General features: G+C 35.5%; 1 long non-coding RNA gene across 1 annotated transcript; it reads right to left on the reverse strand.

Annotated features, from left to right (window-relative positions):
* Positions 1–11709: 11709 nt before the first annotated feature.
* LOC110743457 lies at positions 11710–20216 on the reverse strand. The gene is made up of 3 exons (XR_002522543.2): positions 18882–20216; positions 14335–14527; positions 11710–11884 (listed from the first exon to the last, which is right to left on the reverse strand). It is a non-coding gene; the product is annotated as an uncharacterized LOC110743457 (long non-coding RNA).
* Positions 20217–21398: the final 1182 nt, after the last annotated feature.

A 21398-nucleotide genomic window follows, 5' to 3' on the forward strand; every position in this document is an offset into this window, starting at 1 on the left:
TAAAATTTACAGGATATCTCTGGTATTTCCAGAAATAATCTCTGACTACCAAAAATGCCATATTTTTGCAAATAATATGGTATGCTTATTAAATTATCAGTAAAACTCTGATTTCAGGTTTTTTAATGGAGAAGTTTTTATCTATTACCAGTGCTATAGTTGACTACAGTGCAAAGAGATTTCTACCTGATTGCATGCCAGAGTTTAGTGAACAGAGCAGATCTGTTAAACCCCTCAATGCAGTCTCTGCAGTCCTCTTGCAGCAACAGACACAATAACCCTTTCTATACTTTATCTTTTATTTACAAATAAACAAAATTTTTCTGTGATATGCAGCAGTTTGTCACAGATTGAAGAGAAAACAAAAACAAAAACTTTAAAATAAACTTTGACATACTTTAACACAAACAGTTCTGTAACTGATCTCATGGTATTTTTTATAAGAAGTCTAAAGAGTTTTAACAAGATTTTTGACAAATATTTGAACATATATGATATATGTATGTATGTATACAAAAATAGAATAATTTTAGAAGCAATAATTACATCAATAACAATACAGTGTTTTTCTTCCTCACTTTTAGGAAGGATGAGTGAAGCATGAAGTGTTCTGAAAAAATTACATACTTTTCCTGTGAAGTCCAAAATTAGTGAATTGGATGTCTAAGTGTATTGCGCATTTGAAATGTGGTATCATGATTTGAAATCTGAGCATAAAACCTCAATTCATTTTGAAAGTAGCTTTTAGTTTTGTAATGTGATTAAAGGCTTTGCAAGTTCTAATGGCAATAATTCTTTTTTTCTCTTTCTTTTTTTTTTTTTTTTTTTTTTGAGACAGGGTTTCACTCTGTCACCCAGGCTTGAGTTCAGTGGCATAATCACGGCTTACCGGAGCCTCAACTTCCTAGACTCAAGTGAATTTCCCACCTCAGCCACCCTAGTAGCTGGTAGTAGATGCATGCTCCACCATGCCTGACTAATTTTTATTTTTATTTTTATAGAGATGGGGGCACGGCTTTGTTGCCCAGGCTGGCCTTGAACTCTTGGACTCAAGCAATCCTCCCACCTTGATCTCCCAAAGTGTTAGTATTACAAGTGTGAGCCACCACATCTGGCCTTTAATGGCAATAACTCTATGGAATGAATTGCAACTATACCAAAATTCTGCTGCAAACTAAAAGAATCAAAATAGGATCTAGTGTATTTCTTTTAAGTTCAAAATAATATATATACTATAAGTATGCTTAAATATGTGTATATGTGTGATATGTATACAGTAGTCTCAAGTGTACTCATAAGAAAATTATTTTCCAATGATTTCATTCATAACTGCTTTTGGCAACAAAGTCAATAAAAACAAATTTTACATTTAATTTCACTTCAAGTTTTAAGAAAATTGCATATTAAATATAAAAAAGGAAAAACTAAAACATTCATGATTTAGCATTGTTCATAACTTTGCAATCTAAGATTTCAAATATTTCAGGTCTTAATTTTGATAGTATATTTGCTATAGTAATTAACTAAATCAAAGAAGCCACTCTCTAATGGTATCAGGTTTTCTATGAGAAAAAATACTTGTGATTAATGTGTCCCCTATGCTAACACATTTGAAAGACATTCAAGTATAAAGGATGCAAATAATGGAGGAGGAATAATTTGTCCAAAGCAAATATAACCAAGATTATTAGAGAATAGCAAGTGAAACTGAAATAAAGGTGAATTCTATAAAAACACATATTATTTTTTCTTAAGAAAGCCATAGTGGCACAGAACTCTATGTGATGTGAATGTATACCACCATCCCAGCCCCCAGGATAATCACTAGATTCAAGTTTTCTTTGATATCTGCATGAATTTGTATCTCTTTTAATATTTGAATTAATCTTTATTTATTCAGTATAAATCACTGAATAGTTGGTAGAAATGTTTTAATGAAAAATAACAAAATCCAAGAACAAAAAAAATCCTGGTTATGTAATATGTTATTTAATCTTTTCAAATGAAGCCTCATTTTAAAAATAAATAGACTAAAGACAGAGTAGTTAATTATATGCATTCTCTTGAGTTAGTTCTTTATGATTTGACAACTTGCACGGCAGCTGTTCCTGTAAATATGACAATAAATTTCTAAATCTCCAGAGAACTGGTAAATACAGGCAGATGCACTTAACTGCTGGTGGGCAACAAAAGTCAGACTGCAGGAAACTGTGGCACTAATGTAGCTCTTGATTAATCTCTAATTACAGTTTTGTCATCTTAGCAGGGAGACAAAACTATATCACTTCCTAAATAGGCAAGCAGCATTTTGGCACCTAGCAACCAGCAGTTCATTCCTATTAGCTGCAGTGGACTTGATGCTGTTACATGGGAGGTGGTTATGGATCACTGCTCTATTATTTATGGAGCAGCATTTTCAGAGGCCTGAACAACAGTAGATAAATTAGCAGCTTAATAGACCAGCACTAACTAAAAACACAGCACAAGCTGAAGCATCAAGTATGAAATTAAAATGTGACTTGCCCATAATGTATGCATCGTACATAAAAGGCATCACTCATTTATTTTTGTTCATTATTCAGCAAACGTAACATAAATATGAGCATATGATTGAAAACCATGTAAACATTTTTTCAATCATTTTATATTATTTCATAAAGTCCCTGCATTGTATCATTGAATCTTTCAGAGGGACTTTTTTTTTTTTAAATTCATTTTCCTCGCCCTGAGGAGATTCTCTTGGTTTCGTTTTTAAGCCCGGGATGTTAGGTGGCGAGCATTAATTAGGACTAGTGCAGCTACAAGAGACCCCTAAGTATCTGTGTAAAAGTGCCTTATTAAGCTCAAAATGGGCAAATGAGGGTGATTCTCATCATGCTTCCATTTCCCTTTCACTCTGGATGTGAGGAAAAAGTCTAAGGAATGACCTCACACCTCCGCCTTTTGTCAGTAATTTGAAGGGGGATATAACATCCTTAAGTACTTTTTTTTATTCAAAAGGCAACCTCCAAGCAGATTTACTTAATTAAAATTACTGGACCATGTTTCTTAATCTTAACAGCAGAGATTATATTATAAATATGATCCTATGGGAGAGATCCAAAATGTGATATTAAAAATAATCACAACTTTTCATTTCCTTTAATTTTTTTAAAAGTTATTTTTAAACAAAACATCATGGTACAATGTAATAATATATATTTTTAAAACACCCCCTTTTATTTTTCAATTATAAAAATTCCTGCTATAAGGAATAGACAACCAAATAGCACATGTTCTCATTTATAAGAGGGAGCCAAATAATGAGAATTCATGAACACAGAAGGGAACAACAGACACTGGGGTCTTCCTAGGGGTTGGGAGGAGGGAGAGAAGCAGAAGAAATAACTATTGGGTACTAGGCTTAATGCTTGAGTAATGAAATAATCTGTACAACAAACCCTGGTTACACAACAAACCTTCACATGTATCCCCGAACCTAACATAAAAGTTAAAAAAATAGAGATTTACAGATGCAGATGTTTCTTCCAGCATTACTATGAGCCTGAAAAATTGAAAATGGTTCAATGTTTGATAGCAGAGAGTGCTGAGTAAGTTGTGACACAGAGCCACTGAAAGTGCACATGGAATAGAGGATTGGGTGGGCAGTGTCCAACTCTGGGGACAGAATATCACAGAGGAGCTCAGGGCCTGAAGTGCTCCCCCACCAAAAAAAAAAGAATTTCGTCTAGAAGAAAAATTTCCTATATTTACATCAATGTATAGTATTATGCCTTAAGATTTTCTGATGACATAAGTAAAAAGGTTGTTTTAAAGGCCTAACATTACAGCAATATATTATAAACAAAGTGAAATTTATTTTTATTCAACTGACCAGAATAGCCTGCGATAAGAGTTAAGGTGCTATCTTATTGCAATGTGATGACTCACTTTAGAAACTGTATTCATTTACAAATTTCTCTTTTAAGGAATTATTTCTTGTGATAATTCCATTTTTCATTTTTTGAGGAACCGTTACACTATTTTCCAAAATAGCTGCACTAATTTACATTTTCAGCGACAGTATACAAGGATTCTCTTTGCTTCATAGCCTCACAAGAATTGTTATCTTTTGTCTTTTTGATCATAACCATTATAACAGGTGTCATGTGGTATCTCATTGTGGTTTTAATTTGTACTTCCATAGTGATTATAGATGTTGAGCATTTTTTCATAAATCTGTTGGTCATTTGTATCTCTTTTGAGAAATGTTTGTTTGAATCCTTTGGCATTTTTTTTAAACTAGGTTATTTGTTTTCTCGCTATTGAGTTGTTTGAGTTCCTTATACATTTTGCATATTAGCTCCTTATCAGATGTATGGTTTTGAAACATTTGCTCCCAATCTGTGGGTTGTCTTTTCACTTGATTAACTGTTTTCTCTGTCATACAAAAGTTTCTTAGTTTGATGCAATCCCATTTGTCTTGTTGACGCAAAAAGCCAAACTGTAAAATATTTAAAGCGCTTTATGACCCATGACAAAGCCTCAGGAGATTGTGAGACATGTGCCCAAGGTAGTTGGGTCAGAACTCAATTTTATATATTTTAGAAGGACAGAAGTTACAGGCAGAGACATAATCAATGCATGTAATATATATGGGTCCAATTTTATTTTTCCTCATGTGGATATTAGTTTCTCCAACACCATTTATTAAAGACACTATCCTTTCTCCACTGTGTGTTCATGGCACCTTTGTTGAAAAGCGATTGAGTGTAAAATCACACTTCTGAGTATATATCCAAAGGGATTAAAATCAGTATGTTCAAAAGATATCTACACTCCCATGTTCATTTCAGCATTATTGGCAATAGCCAAGCTATGGAAACACCTAATGTTCACCAATGGATAAATAAATAAAGAAAGGCCGGGCGCGGTGGCTCAAGCCTGTAATCCCAGCACTTTGGGAGGCCGAGACGGGCGGATCACGAGGTCAGGAGATCGAGACCATCCTGGCTGACACGGTGAAACCCCGTCTCTACTAAAATACAAAAAACTAGCCGGGCGAGGTGGCGGGCGCCTGTAGTCCCAGCTACTCGGGAGGCTGAGGCAGGAGAATGGCGGGAACCCGGGAGGCGGAGCTTGCAGTGAGCTGAGATCCGGCCACTGCACTCCAGCCTGGGCGGCAGAGCGAGACTCCGTCTCAAAAAAAAAAAAAAAAAAAAGAAAATATGGTATATATACACAACGGAATCCTATACAACCTTTAAAAAGAAGGGAATTCTGTCATTCACAACAATATGGATGGTACTGGAGGACATTATGCTAAGTAAAATAAGCCAGGTTCAAAAACAAATACTACATGATCTCACTTATATGTGGAATCTAACAAGGTCAATCTTACAAAAAGAGACAGTAGAAAATTGGTTGCCAGAGGCTGGGGAGAGAAAGAGAAGAATGGGGAAAGGGGAGGGAGATGTTCATCAAAGCGTACAAAGTCTGTTAGGTTGGAGAAATGAGTTTTAGTCATTTAGAATCATTTAGAAATCATTTAGAAAATAATTTTTAATGTTCTCATCCCCAAAAATGATAAGTTGGTTAGGTGAAAAATATGTTAATTAGCTTGACTGAGTTTTTCTACAATGTATGCTTAGATCAAAGTATCATGTTATATCCTTATTTCCTTCTTTTGTCAATTAGAAAGAAGGAAAGAAAGGAAGGAAACAAGAAAGGGAAGGAGAGAGAAAAAGATACTCTTAAAGATAAATCTTTATTATCACAAATTCTAAATTTATTAATTCAGTATCATTATGTCACTTTACCATACAAGGTAACATTGGAATATGATAACTTTGGAAAGAGGGCCATGAGTTCAATTCTCGCATGTAGAGTTTAACTGGATTTGAGATATCCAAATGTAGGTAGTTAGTTGGATAGAGGTCTGGAAATCAAAGGAGAACTCAAAGCTGAAGATAGAAATTTCAGAATCATTGTCCTAGAGACAGTAATTGAAGCCATAGGTATGGAAGAGAGAGTCTAAAGACAGTACAACATGAAAGAACAATGAAAACACTTAAGAATCAGGTAGAAAAAAATGAATTGGAAGAAGGCTGAGAAGAAATAGACAAAAAGTACGAGAAAAGGCGGAGAACATGCCATTGCCAATGCAAAGGGAAAGATGTTTTTGAAAAATTGAAAAATCATTTGAATGATACTTAAGAGGATTGCTTGAGCTCAGGAGTTCAAGGCTGCAGTGAGTGATCGTGCCAGCACCCTCCAGCCCAAATGACAAAGCACGACCCATCTCTGTTTTTGTAATACTTTTTTAAAACAAAAAATGAAAAAAAAAATCTAATTTATTCAAGCAACCTTTGCCTCTGTCTCCACCAGTTTCTTCAACAAGGGTAAGAAGAAATTAATTACATCCCTGCTCTTGAGAACCTTTGTTAGACTAATTTTTCCAGACCTAGCACAACCCAAGTTACCAAGTTGTTCAATGAAGACTCAGTTGTTCTTAACAGAATAATACAGCATAGAGAAAGTAGTGAAGATTCTTTTGACTTTTCACTGTTTCCTCCTAATTCGCAAACTTGAATCTTCATGTGAATAATCCTTGTCTCCTGCTCTCTCATTTCCCCTTTTCAAGTTTCCAGATTTGCTGTCCCACATCTGCCCTTAGGAAATCCATTTTTCCCTTAAGAGCACTGTGTTTCCCTTCACCTACTACAATTCTCACATACGATCTTGGTCTCCTTTTGTGTCTTACAGAGTAAAGTATTTCAACTTAGTCCAGATATCTATGAAGACTTTCTTTATATACTGCTTGTGATTCCAAATAGAAAGTGTGACCTATAGGACCAGAAGTGAGAGTAAGAGCAGATGCTCTCATTCTAGCTTCCTTCTCTGCCAGGGATAGTTATGACTAGATTTTTCACTTGTTTATCTAAAAATCAAGCCCCTTTTGACCAAGCAAACATGAATGTTATTCCATGGCTAACAGAGTCTAATATCATTTTAGTAAATTATATTTCTTATTTGAGCATGATTTTGGTCTTGCTCTTTGCAGACCAATTATGTGAAAATTATTAGCAAAGTAATATTTATGCTATTTATTGGGCAACATATTATAGGTACCATAATACAGTATAAACAGGTCTTTCTCCTTTGGCCTTAAAAATGTCTCCATACACAGAATGAGGGCAAAGAGGCTTGTAAATCACCATCCTTCTTAATCTTGGAGAAATTTAGAATATGTAGAATCCAGGGCAATGGTGAAAAGTTTGAGAAGAGAGAGGAAGATAATCTCTCTTTAAAGAAGGAAAACGAGGATAAAATAAGCACAGGTGCCCAAAATTAAGAGTGATTTTTTGTTTCATGTCTTCTATTTTTTCCACGATCTTGAAAACATGCTCATTTGTTGAGAGTAACTGTAGTGGATTGGCAAAATCAGAGTTTTTTGAAGAGTAAAGAAGTTTTGAAATAGCTTCTGCAGTGTATGCTTGAAGAGTCAATTAGAAAAACATAATAGAATTTCTGTACTCATTAAAGAACATTTGAGTTTGGCAATCACAATTTAACAATGGTGCCAATCTCTATTAGTTCATAAATTTCTTGAGCAATAATCAACTTCAAGATAATCAAGAGTAAGTAAATTTTTGCTCATTAAAGGTTGTTTTTTCCAGATTGGTAATATAAGATAAAGAAGCAAGATTGTTACCTAAATGATAGATCATGAGCCTAAGTAAGTTATTAATAAAAATTAGAAGAGGGGCCTGGAGTGACAGAAAGAAGAAAATTCACAAGAGAAAGTCAATAAAAAGTTCTCATGGAAATAGTAGAATTCTGGAATAGTTTGTCATAGAATCGCATGCTTTTTTCAAGGATTTGGAATGATAGAGTAGTTTCTGGTGGTAAAAGTGTAATTTTAGTAGTATGAACGAAGTAGAGATAAGGTATAAAGAAACTTAGAAGTAAGGAAATCAAATGAGTCAGTCATAGGAATATTGACATTTCCGTGGCTGATAGAGGAAACCGTGAGTTACATGCCAAAGTTTGCACTTTTGTTATAAAGAGGGAGAGAATGATTTAACTAAACATATTCGTCCTGATGAACAGCTAGTTTACTTTATTTTAAATAATTGAGCTAGAGAATCATCATCCAAAGAAGCAATCAAGAACAAAGAGGACATTCTTTTTTTTTCATGTACCCACATAAATTTAATAATAATAATAATAAATTTTTTAAAAGGGTATTTATGTAACCATAAATATTAAATAATAATAATAAATTTAGAAGTTTAAAAAATGAGCAAGGACAACAACCCTAACCCTAAATTGTTAGTCAAAGAGAGGAATTGATACAAAGTAGCTGAGAAAAATTAATAACATTGACAAGAAAATTTCAAAATGTTTCACAGAAAATAATACAAATAAAATGACATTTTTTATTAAAAAATCAGATTTCTAGTGGTTCAAATAATTACAGTTTTTCAATAGATAATAATACATATTGAAATGAAAAGTAATTTTTATAGTCATAGTTGTTTTGAGCATTTCTAGATGATTTCCTTTTATCCAGATAGGGAAAACCTCCACAAAGCCTCAAGTAAGAGATGTCATCCTGAGATACTGTGTAAATAGGGTAGAAATGCCATATAAAACCTTCCTTAGAAAGCACATGAAATGTACAGCTAACCTCCTTAAAGAAAAGACATGGTCAATTAGTTTTAATAGTATGGATATTCGGGAAGATTTGTTTAATGATGACACCCTCATTTTACCAAATCAATACCAGGGAGAGTTTTACAATGAAATCTCTCTCTCCTGTGAATAATTTACAATAAATAAATCCATAAATCTATCAAGTCCCTTTACTAGACTGAGAATCTATAAGATATGCATGGTTAAAGATCAGCAAGAACTTTTGACACCAAACTTCCAGGTCAGCAAATAGGTCACTGGAGTTCTAGCAGTAAATTTGTGAAAGTCTGTTCAAAATGATTTGCTCATTAAGGGTTGGTCTACTGAGCATGAAAAACCCATGCATAAATTACTAAAGTATATATATCAAAAAACAGATTACATTTTTAGAAGAAATAATCTGCTTGCTTGACCTGCTAATGAGTTTTATCTTTCTTCTTAGATGTTGGTTAAGTGGATGCTTTCTGAAGTCCAGCCGTCTGAGTCAGAGTTTAGCTACTTACTAGCAGTGCGACATTGAACAGTGTACTTACTCATTTTATGTAAAATGAGGTAACATTAACATTCACTCATATGATATTTTTCAGAATTAAATGAATTAGTCTGTCCACAGTACTTAACAACTGAAAATAATTCCAGGCACAAAGTAGGCACTCCATACTTCTACCATCTTAACATTATTTTATTGTCATTCTTATTAATAGTAAGATGTCTAGAGTAGTAATATTATATGAAATATTTTACAACATAAGGAGGACATAAATGTACACATTTTTTTCAGGACTCTAACTGATTGTGTCTTTTACTGAAATTTCTACAAGTCAATATGTCAGTTTTTAAATCGGAGATATTGACTTTGAGAAAGAATCAGAGTACCACATAAAAGAAAATGCTCAGTTTTGTAAATAAAAAAAGTGAACAGCCTCATATACAAGAAATTGGATGGATGTAGGCATTGATTCTTTACTGAAATATACAAGTTTATTGAAATTACAAATGATTCATTTACATAGACTCTTTGGGCTTTATGTCCACTTGGATTTATTTGCCATCTTCCTCTTCCTTATTCAACATTAGGTCCCTGATTTCTGCTCTCCAAAATAACTCTCCGTGCACACTTTAGTTTACCTCTGAAAAACGACAATTGTCATTTTAAAAATTTTAATCATGCTAATTATCTTCCAGCAACCTGAAAATATTATCACACTGAAGTGGAAGTGAACATGTATTTAGCACTTACTATATGCCAGGACTGATTTTAAGCAATCCCATTAGCAGGAGACCCAGATTTCAATTCCATGTTACAAGTGGGGAAATAAAGAGGTGGAATGAGTTACTCAAATCCATAATACCAGTAAACAGTGTAGGTAAATGGCAGATTTTCTTGAATGTAGAAATTCTTGCTATAAGCGAACTGTTTAGGACATGCAATCTACCATTGCCCCCATCTCTCAACACATCTTTGCTGAGTATGCCATATTGCAAATCTCATCATCCATTGATTCTGAGCCATTTCTGTATGTAGCTATATAGGCAATTAAGTAGGTCAAGGCAAACACAGCATGACTGTCATTTGAGAGCTTGCTCTCCAAGGGAGATAGACTGGCTTACTTACAACTTTATCTATTGGTGCAATAAGCATTGAGCCCTTGCCCCTGGGTTCCTTTGTTGTAATGCCACCTACTGAGTGTGAGGCCATTACATGGCCCATTGTTCACTTGTGATGCTTAAGGGAGCCACTGCCACAATATTGGTGCTTATACTCTTTGCTGTGCTGTAAGCAATAAACTGTCATACTGTGAACCACTGAAACTCATTGTCTACTTTCACCACCTATGAAGTTGTGGCACGCCAGTGTGCTTGTTTGCTTAGTTATTGCCTTTAGAGTCTTGATATTCCTTGACAACCTCTATGAGGTTGAGGTTCTTCCCTGATACATAGATCCTATTCACTGACAGTATTTTCTTTCAGATTTATCTGCTGGATTCTTTCGCTCATTGCTAATCACCTTTGGATCCATGGGTCAGGAAAGAATGGCATCCAGGATCAAATCTATAGGACTGAGAACATTACATCTCACTTATTTTTTTATATATCTGTAAGATTTTTCCAGGCAAAGCCATCTATACTTTATCTTTACAACACCAGTGCCTAGTACAGTACATGGCACATAGAAGGCCCTCAATACATGCGTGTTGAATGAATTAACATTTACACATTAAAAAATGTACAAATAAGCTAGTGAAATACTAAATGTACTGTAAGTGGTGTTTCCTACCTAGGTAATCATTCTATTATCACTTTTTATATCTAACTACCTACTGAGAGTAGATAATATTCTCCTTTAAAATGTCTTTCTGCAGAAGGGCACTATATAGTAAAAGTCCTCATCATTAGCATTCAGTGATCCTGCATGTATTCTTTTTGAAAGGCCATCCCTTAACCTTCAGGATTAATCAGTAGAACTCTAACACAGATTTTCTACTAACTAGGAATCACTATTTATTATGAAGTTCATTCAATTTTTCTGAATTGCAGAATTCTCATTCTTAAAATGGAGCTATTAATATTTGCTTTGCTTATGTCAAGATTTTGTGAAAAGGAAAGATGTATTAATCCATGTAAATCAGTTACAAGGCATTTGGCAGCAATTAATAGAAGAACCAGTTTAAAATAGTTTAAACAAGAAATTTAAGAAAAATCTAATCCCAGCACTTTGGGAGGCTGGGGGCGGGTGGATCACCTGAGGTCAGGGATTTGAGACCAGCCTGGCCATATTATGAAACCCCGTTTCTACTAAAAATACAAAATTAGCCAGGCATGGTGGTGTGCGCCTGTAGTCCCAGCTACTTGCGAGGCTGAGGCAGGAAAATCGCTTGAACCCAGGAGGCAGAGGTTGTGGTGGGCCGAGATCAGGCCATTGCACTCTAGCCTGGGCAACGAGCAAAACTCCATCTCAAAAAAAATAGAAAAATAGAAAAATCTATTTCTCTAAAAAATTTAAGATTTATTGTCTCAAATAATAAGGAGTTAGGAGTAGGTGTGACTGCAGGCTTTATTAATTCAGTGAATTGGCAATATCATTGAGTTATTGAACAATGATTGCTCCTTTTTCCTCTCTGCCATCTTGAGCATGACTCTTTAATTCTCTTCCTGATACTAGAGTGGTTGCTGCAATTCTGTGTCTCTCATACAGATATGACAGCATCTAGAAACAAAACAAGGAGACTGTTTATTTTTGTTGTCTCTTTCTAAGATAGAAGAAAACAAATCCTTTCATTGATTACCTTTCATGTTTTATTTACAAAGGAATAGGACTACCATGATTTTCTTTATAGCAGTGGTTCGCAAGATGTATGTATAGTGATTCAGACTTTTCCTTCTCTGCAAGCTATAGACAGATGAGCAAAAGTACTAAACGAATGTCCACGAATTTGTTTCCAGAGATTTGATCTTAGTTCAGTAGTAAAAAAAGTAGTACAGTATTATTTTAATATTGTTGAAGAATTATCCACCCTTTTTGACACATTGCTGAGTGAAAATTATCTTCTTACGCCAAGGGACAAATCTTCTAATCAGAATCAAAGGCTTCCATGCTGAGAACAATGAACTTAATGCTGACACTAACTTCCAGTTTTCACCAGTGAGCCCCACTAAACTCCCCTTCACAATAACGGTTTTTTTTTTCTAATGTGCAGGTAGTCTTGTTGCTCTAAAAACTGCAACAGCCAGCATCAATCAGATCTATCGCTTCCATATATGTGATTTTAGTGGACAAGCTCAATCTCTGTTCTCTGTCTGATAAAGACTTTTTTTTTTTTTTTACCTGCTGGCATATCTTATAGGAAAATGTATCTGCTACAAAAAATTGGGCAACAGGAAATGAATTAACAAAAGTAATAAAAGCAGACTGAGGTCTTTTACAAGGTACACACCGATAGCATTTACACCAACAGTGTTGGCCCAAAGCCATAAAGGTAACTGGGTCTTCACAGAGAAGTACTACAGAAATTACACATGAGCAAGTACATCACTATCATTCCTTGCAAGAAGCTCTGCAACAAGATAGCAGACTGTGTCATGGATCTCGTGAAGTAGATTCAAAGAGTCTCCAACAGAGGCATCTACATTATGCTGCAGAAGGACAGAGAGAGGGAGATAATGATGTTTCTGAGCTCTCAGCCCTGGATCAAAAGATCATTGAAGGAAATCTTGATACTTAGAAAATGCCAAAGCTGTTGGACTTTGGCAGTCTGTTTATCCTGCAGGTCAGTCAGCACATAGCTGGAATGAATCTTCAAACACCACTTGGAGTTATTTGAATCTTTCTGCTATGCCATTATATTTCCAAAAAAAATTGAAACCAAAACCAGTAGACCGAGCAGTAAATTTAGCTCTTTTTATATTTACCCAGCATAACTCTTTTTTTTTCAAAGACCGAAAGAGAACCATTGTGCTCAATGAATCATAAATGTTCATGGGATCATGTGAATTCAAAAAGGACAGAAAAAGAGTAGAAACACTGAAAAAGGAAGATCAAGAACTGGACCCAAAGGACAAATTGGATGTGTGTGTGTGTGTGTGTGTGTGTGTTTGTGTGTGTATGTGTGTGTGTGTATATATATATCTGCTCATGTATAATTGCATTCATGTGTGTGTATGGGTACAATTGTGTGTGAACATATATATTTACATATATACATAATATACAAACACACATATATACGTTTCCATACATATTTACATACAGAAATATAAATTTATGTATGACTACTTATTAATTAAAGTTTGTGTTTGATAGAAGTGATCAGATTTTTTTCTTGAACGGCTGAATGAGAGACATATGGAAGGTAGTATCAGTTGCTGGTTAGTGGTAGAGACAAACAGGAGCTAAATCAACAAGCTCAGCATGAGTCATGAGAGAAAAGCAGTGACTCTTAAGGCTGGCCCACGGACCAGTGTCCATTTGGCTACATAAATGAAAGTAGGAGAAGTTTTCAAATAATAATTCACTCATGGACTTCACTCATGAAGAATCTGATTCAGGAGAGAGGCCAAGGAAATACTTATATACAGCAAACCCCAATGGCCATGCCAAATATGAAGCAAACTTATATATAATCCTTGGCAAAAAGAATAAACTGAAAGAAAACTATGTTTTGAACAAAATGAAAGAAAAACCTCAATATATTAAAGTATGTAAGGTGCAGCCAAAGTTGTAACTAGAGGAAACTGTATTGCTTAAATGCTTATATTTGGGGGGGGGGGGGAAAGTCTGAAGTTAATGACCTAAGATTTTATGTTAGGAATCCAGAAAAAAAGACATATAGTAAGCCAAGAGTTAGTAGGAAACAACAAATATAAGAGTTGAAATCAATATAAAAGAAGGTAAACAAAATACAGGGAAAACTTACCAAATCTAAAAAAGATTAAGAAAATTAATTGATAATATTTGGCTAGAATAGCGAAAGAAAGACAGAAAGAAAGAAAGAAGAGAAAAGAAAAGAAAAGAAAGAAAAGATAGACAAAGAAAAGAAAGAAAGAGGAGTAAGGAAGGAAGAAAGGAAAGAAGGAGAGTAGGAAGGAAGTGTATTAGGGTTCTCTTAGAGGGACAGAACCAATAGGAGATATATACGTATATATGTAGTATTAACTTACCTGATCACAAGGTCCCACAATATAGGCTGCCTGCAATCTGAGGAGCAAGGAGAGCCAGTCCAGGTTCCAAAACTGAAGGACTTGGAGTCAGACGTTTGAGGGCAGGAAGCATCCAGCAAGAAAGATGTAGGCTGGGAGGTTAAGCCCCTCTGGCTTTTTCACATTTTTCTGCCTCCTTTATATTTGCTGAAAGCTGATTAGATTGTGCCCACCAGATTAAGAGTGGATCTGCCTTCCCCAGCCTACTGACTCAAATGTTAATCTCTTTTGGGCAACACCCTCACAGACACACCCAGGATTAAAACTCTGTTTCCCTCAATCCAATCAAGTTGACACTCAGCATTAACCATCACAGGAAGGAAGGGAAGGGAAAGGGAAAGGAAGGACAGAGGGCAGGACAAAGAAAAGAAAAAAGAAAACACACACTGCCAATATAAGTAATGAAAACCTATGATTTTAGATCCTACAGATATTTAAGAAGTTAATAAGGGTATGTTATAAACAACTTTATCAATACCAGGTAAGATATAATAAAATATTCCAACAGCAATTTACCAAAACTAACTAAAAGATAAAATAGAACATTTGAATAGTGTTATATCTATTAAAAAATTAAATTTGTCATTAATGACCTTCCATCAGTAAAACTCCAGGTGAGGATGGTCTCAGTGATGAATTTTATCAAACTTTTTACAAAGGTATAACACAAATCTCAAACAATTTAATGAAATAGAGGAAAATGCAACATTACCCAATATTCTTAAGAGGTCAAGACAACCATAATAAAACTACACAAATACTGCACCTGAAAGTAAACATTCCACATCAGAATCTCTCTTATATTACATATCATATGGGTCCAATATCTCAGGTATTAAAGGTATACAGGCCAAATAAAAATTATTTGGCTGAGTAATTGAATGGGTGATGCTAATTGTTATTAATTCATGTGGAAGAAACATGATAAGTTCAAATCTATTAATCTACAATATTTTCAGGTAAAGGTGAAGGCCTACTTGGCAGCATGTAAAAAGACATTTGATTCCTATAACAGAAAGTTAGAATAATTAAAGGTATATTCTGGACTTAGTAGTAAAAATGAAAGAAGTTCATCTTAGGCAAGTCTCCTAACAAAATATCAAGGTCCTACTAGACAAAAAAAAAAAAATTAAACCCTGAAATTTGAGATAGAATTATATGAGTAGTTCCATGTGAGAATTTAAATTCCCAGATTGGACCTGTAGAATAATCTTATTTTTAAAAAAGAGGCTCCTTTTATTAAAGACTATGTAGAGTCTTCAAATGAAGCAGGTGTCTTATAACACAGGGCTTGTCACTTCGTGGTCTACCCCAACTTTACTCGATCGATATTTTGTCTTCTTATTCTTCAGACTCATTATTGTGGTAAAACCTCAGCATAACCCAACTGGGGAAGTGGTGAGCTTGGTAATAGAAGAACAGTTCCAAATATCAAAGAACTTGCAGGACCCAGCTAACGTGTAACGCAGGAGTGAGAATAGTATGGCTGAGAATATCTCCCGAGGGTACTAGATCAAAAGGTACTATCAGATAAAGCTGGATAAAGGAGAGGTTGGTGATATGGAAGTACTCTCCAATGGCATATGATTTTATACAGTTTCGAGGGCCCTAACTGAAAGGTTTAATACATTCCTGAGACTGGTTTTGGAAATTTGAAAAAAGTGATGGTCAACAATAAAAGGAACAGAAATCTTAGATCTGCTATGGCAGAGTAGGTAGGAAGAGAACAAAAGATTCAGAAAAGTGAGCATGATATGAAAGGTGTCTAATAGAAAAATTAGAAAACTCACCAACTGACTATGATCTTTTGGACAGTCTGGAGGAAAATGTGTTTACCAAGGCAATGAGAACTGCACTAATGAGGATGTGACAAGCATCAGTTAAAGCTTATCTGTGCCTGTGGTCTGTCCACTGAGATTCCTGTTAGGAGATGCGTAACCCAGATCTCTGGTAGTAATGATGGTAATGCATTATGGAATATCAGAGGTCAGGTTGTAGCATTTAACTGTCTAAACCAAGGTGAGTATAGTTAATATAATCAGTAGCAAAGTTTGAAGGACACTCAGGAGTGTATGACACCCAGAATTTATTTAGATTGCTCACAGAACATTGATAAATAGCTAAGAAATAAATATAATCAATTGACATATACATATAATCAAAAAGGGGTAAACAGAATAATGAAATTTGTAATTCTAAATATGTCACAAGCTCCTGCCCAGTTATCAAACCTAAGTTAAGTTTTATACCCAGAACCTACTAGAAGTTGGATCTCCATGAAGAAAGATTCTGCAACACTAGAGCAAATATAAACCATAGTGATTCCCTCAAGTCCTTCTTCCAAGAGTAAGTACACAGTAGGAAAGGACAGTCTCCAGGGCTTTTAAGGGTTGTTTAGTGAAAGATCCAAGTTGATGCTGGGATTGGAGGAAGCAGTGCCATCATGCCTCCTTCTAGTAGTAGCACATACAGTTCAGGTAAACAATGAAGCCTGTGCTTAGGTCCACCTCACAGTGGGGTCTACTGGGTCAACAGATACATCTGGTAAGTAGTGTGCTGGTACATGTGGGTCAATTAGTTCTCTGAGAACACAAAATCCTAATATGTGGCAATTTTCATATCTATGGTGTAAATACTCCCACTGTAGCTAATTTTGAGCTACCAACATGACAACACTGGACATAGAGCTGGGAGATGTGTGTGATTAGCTCCTGTGAGCCAGTAAAAGTCAGCTCCAGTGCACCGCTGTGTCCATTCGACATTTTGCCAGATTGCAAATACATAGTTGAAATGGATATACAATAAGCTTTCACTTAACATCATCAATAGTTTCTTGGAACTTTAAGCACAAAGACAATATATAAACAAACCAATTTTACCATAGGTTAACTGATATAAATAAGAGTTAAGTTCCTATGGCATATTTCTGGCCACGAAAAATTCACCAAATGACTGAATAAAGACCAAACACTTCTAATATTAAACGTTGAAGTAAATGTGACTTATACATACATTTCAGAAAGATTACCAAGAACAAGTGAAAGAATTATTCACTCATTTATTCCAGTTCAGGGAGGTAGGTAGCCAGAGCCTATCCCAGCAGCTCAGGGAATAAGACAGGAACCAGCCCTGGACAGGACCCATCCCATCATAAGGCACATTCACACCTACACCTCTACCTACCCAGACTGGAACCATATAGATACACGAATTCATCTAACATGTACATCTTTGGGATGTGGGAGGAAACCGGAATACATGTAGAAAACCCATACAGACATGAGGAGAACATGAAACTCCTCACAAACAATGGTCCTGACGTGGAATCAATTACTTTTTTCTTATCAACATTATAATGCATTGACATTGGATGAAACAATGTTATTTCAGGACCTACTGTACTTAATAGTTGAAAGAACTCTCATATTTGTTCTTCATTTGTATAGTAAAAGTATTGTAGTAGGGAAGGCTTCCTGTCTTGGCCAGTCAGTATAGTAAATTAAAAAATAATACCTTTCCTTAAATAAGGGGTAACAGTGATTAGTGTCACTTTTAAAGACAGAGAATGAAGAGTTGATAGTTTTTATCTGAGGTAGGTTGGGTTTTCTAGAACCTGGCTAAAGTAAAGTTTGATGTAATATATTTATGAGATATCAGTACCTATGAAAAGAAAGAGGATAAAGTGTATCTGGACAGAAGATCTAACGTTTGTGAAAGAGAGGGAGAAACAAAAAGGAATGGGTAGTGTATCACTGTTCTGTTATTGTTGCAACAAGCTACCAGTAAAGCTAAATTCAGTAAAGACTCATGAAACTTTGGTCAAGTCAGCTGAGAATTTTGGAATTAGTATGTTTGTGAAATTGTCTCCAATTGGATTAAATCATCAATATTTTATACTCTACCTTGAACAATTATTGGATGGGCATAACCTCAGCAAAGCAATTATCTGAAACTAAGGCAGACCCTGAAGAAGCTTGAAGTTGGAGGTTATCCACTAACTACGCTGCACAAAAATCTTCCCCGAAAGGAGTTTTGGGTAGCCCATCTCCCTGAAAATATATTAATTATATTTCAATTAAATTCACTAGTCAGGAATCTGCCAAACCCATATTAACCATGGTAGATTACAGTAGGCAATTGAAAACATAATCAACTAACCGATAAGAAAGCATTGCAATATTTAATAGGTCTTTCTGGCAGCCATAAAAATGTCCCTTTCAGATTTGCTTCAGGGACCATAACAATAGCACCAGCTATTCTTCCTTTGAGTCTTCTACCATATTTGCAGAGAGTCCACACTTCCTGCAAACTACTCCAGCTAGTGACTGAGAACAGCATGGGTACTGACACAGTCCAATTCCCACAAGATGCAAGATCCCTTAACAACTGTAGCTTGATACGTATCTATAACCCTAGCCAAAATATTTTGGAACAGTATTGTTGTCCGGATAATGACCCTGTTAAAGATATCTGATCCCAATCCCCAGTACCTGTGAATATGTTCTTACCTGGAAAAGGGGATTTGAAGATATGATTAAAATCAAGAAATTATCCTGGATTGTATGGATGGACCAAACTTAATCACAAGTGCGCTGAAAACTCAGAACCTTTTCCAGATAAAGTGCAGAAGGTATAGCAGAAGAAAAATCAGAAGAGATACAAAGCATGAGAGGAATTTAACATGACACTTCTGGCTTTGATAATGGTGGAAGAGATCCATGAGACAAGGAATGGGGATGGCTGTTTAAAAATGGAAATGTCCCTCAGTTTACTATTAGAAAAAAAGAAAAAGACAGTTACTAGAACTGAAAGATCTAAATTTTTTAAATAACCCGAGTAAGCCAGAAAACTGATTTTCCTCTAGAACTTCCAGAAAGAAATGCAGCCCTCCCTGTCTATGGATTGATTTTAGCCTGATTTTAACCGAGTCCTGCATTGGACTTCTGACCTATGAAACTGTGACATCACAAAGCCGTATTGTGTTAAGCCACTAAGTCTGTGGTAGCTTGTTGCAGCAATAACAGAATAGTAATACACTACCCAATCCTTTTTCTTTCCCCCTCTCTTTCACAAACGTTAGATCTCTCACAACAATCTGAGGGTCTCACCATCTATTTTTACTCCCTCTTTTTATCTTTTATAGGCATATCCCCCAATATATCTAACCTCATTTTGGCATCATTTTCTCAGAGGACTTGAATAGATTTTTATTTTGAATGTGAAAGTAGCGTAGTGTGTACTAGTGAATACTGTTATACTTAATTTATCAGGCAACAAGGAAGGCTGCTAGATTTGAAAGGGGCCAGAGCTAGAAAAGGTTTTTCTACAGGTTCAAACTTCAGTACAAGCAGCCCTGACACCTGAGCCAAGGGACAGCAGATCCAATGCTATGATAATATCTTGATAGAGAAGGATTTGGTGTTACCACTATGACAAGTGCCAATATGAGTGTCATTCCAAAGACCCCTAAAGTTCTGGAGCAAAGCCATACCATCTGTAGCAGAGAAGTATGCATCACTCAAAAAGCAACTGTAGGCATGCTATGGGTCCTGATAGAAAGTTCCCAAACATGGAGACTTCAAATGATCGTTCAATTAGAGTCCTCCATCATGAGCTGAATAATATCAGACCTACCAAGTCGTAATATTAGATAAGTCCAACAGCAATCTATTACAAATATAGGCAATACATCTGGAATCAAGCTTCAGTAGGTCCACATGGTATAAGTAACCTTGCATTAAGAGATGGCCCAGATTACAAATCACACTGCTATAAAGACACATGCACATGTATGTTTATTGTGGCACTATTCACAATAGCAAAGACTTGGAACCAACCCAAATTTCCATCAGTGACAGACTGGATTAAGAAAATGTGGCACATATAAACCATGGACTACTATGCAGCCATAAAAAAGGATGAATTCATGTCCTTTGTAGGGACATGGAGGAAGCTGGAAACTTTCATTCTCAGTAAACTATCGCAAGAACAGAAAACCAAACACCGCATGTTCTCACTCATAGGTGGGAATTGAACAATGAGATCACTTGGTCACAGGAAGGGGAACATCACACACCGGGGCCTGTTGTGGGGTGGAGGGAGGGGAGAGGGATAGCATTAGGAGATACACATAATGTAAATGAGGAGTTAATGGGTACAGTACACCAACATGACACATGTATACATATGTAACAAACCTGCACGTTGTGCAAATGTACACTAGAACATAAAGTATAATTTAAAAAAAAATAAAAATAAAAAAGAAGACAAATAATTTAAAAATTAAGAAAAAAAAAAGAGATGATCCAGAAACCCTATCATGTGTCACAATTGAAACAATGCTACTCTCTTGGCTCATATTGATGACCTTATGGGAGAGTGCCAAGACATGCTAACAAAGAGGAAATGGCATGAGATTTGTTCTCAGATGGTTCAACTTGGCATGAGGGACAGCCAAATATTATAAACACTCATGTATCACAGCCCCACTCAAAGGTGGCTCTCATCGCAAAGGGAAAATTCTTCCCAAGGGCATAGCTTCAGAAAGTGCAACTTATGATCTTTCCGTGAAAGAGAAAAGTGGTCTAGGGTAAGTATATACTGGAATAATACACAGGAGCAAATGTTTTAGCAGTGGGGCTGAAAGAAGCAATGTTGAAAGATCCAAGACAATGAAGTTAGGGAAAGAGGTATGGGGATGAGCAAAAAGTGGGAGGATCTTTGTAAAATGTCATGATACTGCAAAAACTCCATTTTTGCTGTTTGTGATTGTTGTTATTAATTTTTTGTTCTACCATTTCACAATGATAGGTTTACTAAGGTAGTGTTCACTAATCTTGTGAGCATTTGGTAGACCATTTCAGTTTTTAGATATTTCTCTTTAGCTTGATAAACTTTCTTGGGTTATTTGAAAGTATCTTTTTTTTTTTCATTTTCCATATTGAGTCCTATTAAACTCCCATTGGTCAAATTTTGGCCATCCATATTGAATATCTGCATTCTTTATGTTTGAGCTTTGAATTCTA

This window comes from Papio anubis, chromosome 5 (genome assembly GCF_008728515.1).
Source record: "Papio anubis isolate 15944 chromosome 5, Panubis1.0, whole genome shotgun sequence".
NCBI lineage: Eukaryota > Metazoa > Chordata > Mammalia > Primates > Cercopithecidae > Papio > Papio anubis.